This window comes from Scylla paramamosain, unplaced genomic scaffold (genome assembly GCF_035594125.1).
Source record: "Scylla paramamosain isolate STU-SP2022 unplaced genomic scaffold, ASM3559412v1 Contig122, whole genome shotgun sequence".
Taxonomy (NCBI): domain Eukaryota; kingdom Metazoa; phylum Arthropoda; class Malacostraca; order Decapoda; family Portunidae; genus Scylla; species Scylla paramamosain.
The window spans coordinates 96,215-100,000 of NW_026973787.1; the positions used below are offsets into that span (position 1 = coordinate 96,215).

Sequence of the window (3,786 nt, forward strand, 5' to 3'; positions counted from 1 at the left end):
AAACTGCACGGAATTGTTTCTCCTCCTCGTGTCTGAAAGAGAGAGAGAAAGGGTGAAATTGAAAGATAGAGAGAGAGAGAGAGAGAGAGAGAGAGGAGAGAGAGAGAGAGAGGAGAGAGAGAGAGAGAGAGAGAGAGAGAGAGAGAGAGAGAGGAGAGAGAGAGAGAGAGAGAGAGAGAGAGTCACTGAGATACTCGTACAAGTTGTAAAATTAGATTAAGAGTATGTTTATGTATTTAACTGTGTGTGTGTGTGTGTGTGTGTGTGTGTGTGTGTGTGTGTGTGTGTGTGTGTGTGTGTGTGTGTGTGTGTGTGTGTGTGTGTGTGTGTGTGTGTGTGTGTGTGTGTGTGTGTGTGTGTGTGTGTGTGTGTGTGTGTGTGTGTGTGTGTGTTTGTGTGTGAGTGCGTACCTACACACACACATTAACAAACATTTTAATACTACAACTCATCTCTTCTTGTATAACTTTGCATATAATTTTACCATACACACATACATACATACATACATACATACACACACACACACACACACACACACAGATCATCCAAGACAAATAATAGTAGAAATAGACCATACTATTTTATTATTACTATTCTTCCACTATTAGTTCAGTGTGTAGTAGTGGTGGTAGTAGTAGTAGTAGTAGTAGTAGTAGTAGTAGTAGTAGTAGTAGTAGTAGTAGTAGTAGTAGTAGTAGTAGTAGTAAACCCAAACATAAGAAAGATGAGTATTACAGTGACATACAACACCAGAGAGAGAGAGAGAGAGAGAGAGAGAGAGAGAGAGAGAGAGAGAGAGAGAGAGAGAGAGAGAGAGAGAGAGAGAGAGAGAGAGAGAGAGAGAGAGAGAGAGAGAGAGAGAGAGAGAGAGAGAGAGAGAGAGAGAGAGAGAGAGAGAGAGAGAGAGAGAGAGAGAGAGAGAGAGAGAGAGAGAGAGAGAGAGAGAGAGAGAGAGAGACACCCATCAATAGCACTTCCACGGTGTACTAAGCTTGTGACACATTTATTGTCCAGCACAAGTACACCACTTGAATAACTTCTATAACCCTCCTGGACACACTAATACACAGCCTAACAAATGCTTAGCAAAAAGTTCACCTCAAAAAACAAACAGAATCCAAAATGGAAACTAATAACTATTTTCTTATGTATTCCTGTATTTAACTGCACTAGTTGTTGTTGTTGTTGTTGTTGTTGTTGTTGTTGTTGTTGTTGTTGTTGTTGTTGTTGTTGTTGTTGTTGTTGTTGTTGTTGTTGTTGTTGTTGTTGTTGTTGTTGTTGTTGTTGTTGTTGTTGTTGTTGTTGTTGTTGTTGTTGTTGTAGTAGTAGTAGTAGTAGTAGTAGTAGTAGTAGTAGTAGTAGTAGTAGTAGTAGTAGTAGTAGTAGTAATAGTTGTTGTTGTTGTTGTTGTTCTTGTTGTAGTAGTAGTAGTAGTAGTAGTAGTAGTAGTAGAGAGATCTGATGACACTCTGATCATCCCTATCTCCCTTTTAAAGCCTAACTCAAACTTGTCTCTTTGTAATCTCCTCCTGTGCCTTCCTCCTATCTCCTGCACAAGTTTCCCAGTGTGGTGTGAGATGGTAAGGTGGCACCAGGAGTCAAGACTCACTGTTGTGCGGTGTATTTGGTCGCCTCCTCTGAGATGAGAGCAATTCTGGAGATGTTCTTGGCTACAACCTTGGTCTTGTGTGATGCGGCCATGAACCAGGCAGGCGTGCCGGGGACCTGCCGTGCCCCTGGAATGTGATCACATTGGATATTGCATTGTGGGTAGATTCACATAAGAACACAAGGGCTACAAGTGGGCAGTCCTTGTATAAAATATTCCTGCTTAGTTTTGCTACTACTGTTTATTAATGGGTAGAAATATACAAGGGTCTCTCTCTCAGTCTCTGTCTTTCATCCCTTTCAATGGTAAATTCCTGAACCCCCAGCCTAATTCTGTATCTCCCTTTGTCTGTGACTTAAACTCTTCCAGGATGACCTTTTGACTTTTCTATAGGGGCTGACACCTTAATGACCCTTTTTATATTCAATTTTGTGTTATCTTGGCCAGTGCCCCTCTTACACACACACACACACACACACACACATACCCATATCAAACTTTAGGTATCTGAAATAACTCAAAAGTGAAAAATATAGTTGTGATAGATGGTAACATATATTTAAACCAAAACTGGACAAACAAACAAAAAAACACAACAGCTAGGTAAACACACGCACACATACACACCCACACAGACGCACAGACAGACAAACACTCACCGCTCTGGTATATGGCAGGTTCAATAGTATCAAATCTCTCGTTCACAGCCACAGCAGCTTGTTGGACTAGGTTACCCATGTCTCGGAAACTGATGTGGGGCATAGTGACGTGGGGACCTGTGGCAGAAGATTCATTGAGTGATGGATGGATGGATGGATGAATGGATGGTTGGTGAATTGAGTATGGTAATGTTAGGAACTGTTAGAGATTGAGAGTGGATGGATGGAGTAAGCAGGTCAGTGATTGACAGAGTGACTGATGAATTTATGAATGGATACATGGACTGTGTGTGTGTGTGTGTGTGTGTGTGTGTGTGTGTGTGTGTGTGTGTGTGTGTGTGTGTGTGTGTGTGTGTGTGTGTGTGTGTGTGTGTGTGTGTGTGTGTGTGTGTGTGTGTGGATGAGTAATTGAGTATCTGAGGAATGGATGGATGGAAAGAATAGCACCTTACAAACTGGTATAGTGCATAATAGTATTTGTAATAGTTAAATATAGTAATAGTTTTGTGATATAATAGTATGTTGATATCACCAAGACTAGTGAAGCAACATTACATATGAAGAATGTCTATTTCTCCATCGTGCAGAACTCGGAAATAGGAGAAGATTCTAGGGCTAAGTGAGACGCCATCATGTTTGTCAACAGCTCTAATTCTTCCTTTCTCAGTACATTCTTACAAAACTACAAAAACTATCACACAATGAGTTTTGACTTATAAACTTATACTTAGTAAATGTAATACTTATGAACATAAATTACTAAAGTTCTTTTCCTTGGCTAAAGCCCCTTATTTAGGACTAGAAACACAGCAGCAAGAAATACTGGCACATTATAGGAACGTGACTATGTGACAGTAAACAAAAACGAGAGCTTGGCCGTCCATTTTGAGGGAGACTTAAGAAACTAAAACAACACTCATAAAATTAAGACTATTGAGGTTATTTCAGATTTAACAACATAAACTCAGTGATAGTACAGTATTTATGATAGCTCTATGATAATTTACACCACCATCACCACCCATTACTCACTTACCTGAAGGAATGGGGTCAATATCCACAGGTAAGGGAAATCCTGAGGTTCCTAAAGGGATTTGCTGAAGGGACCTCTCCTCTCTTCCTCTTTCCCCATCCTCTCCTCCCCAGACCTCCATGCCTGCCACAGTCAGCCACAGATACCACCATGTCACCACACAGGCTGTCATACACACTCTGGAGAAGAAATGGAGCAAGATAATGCAATGACACAAAGGGAAACACAATTTTCAGGGTCAGTAATTAGGGTAGGAAAATAAATCATTGGTTTAAACTTAATAAAAGGTAGAGAGGTTAAGAGGGGTCTGATAGTGGTCTTATAGTGGTATAGGGGACATAATAAGAATGATATAAGCAAAATTCTAAAGATAGGGATATAAATAATGGGTTTGTGCTTGATAAAGGCAGAATTAGATTAAGAGGAGGTCTAATCCATTTCTTCAAGTGATATGGGATGCAACAAGGGTGATATATGCAAAA

The 3,786-nt window shown here is 40.3% G+C and overlaps 1 protein-coding gene across 1 annotated transcript in view; it reads right to left on the reverse strand.

Annotated features, from left to right (window-relative positions):
* Window positions 1–1,562: 1,562 nt before the first annotated feature.
* The window catches only part of LOC135099386 (calpain-B-like), a 42,409-nt gene continuing 40,185 nt past the window's right edge, over window positions 1,563–3,786 (reverse strand). Inside the window, exons 13-15 of the mRNA XM_064001723.1 lie at window positions 3,308–3,483; window positions 2,272–2,388; window positions 1,563–1,739 (exon numbers count right to left, since the gene is read on the reverse strand). The gene's annotated coding sequence lies outside the window, so the exon portion shown is untranslated. The remainder of the gene's footprint in view (window positions 1,740–2,271; window positions 2,389–3,307; window positions 3,484–3,786) is intronic.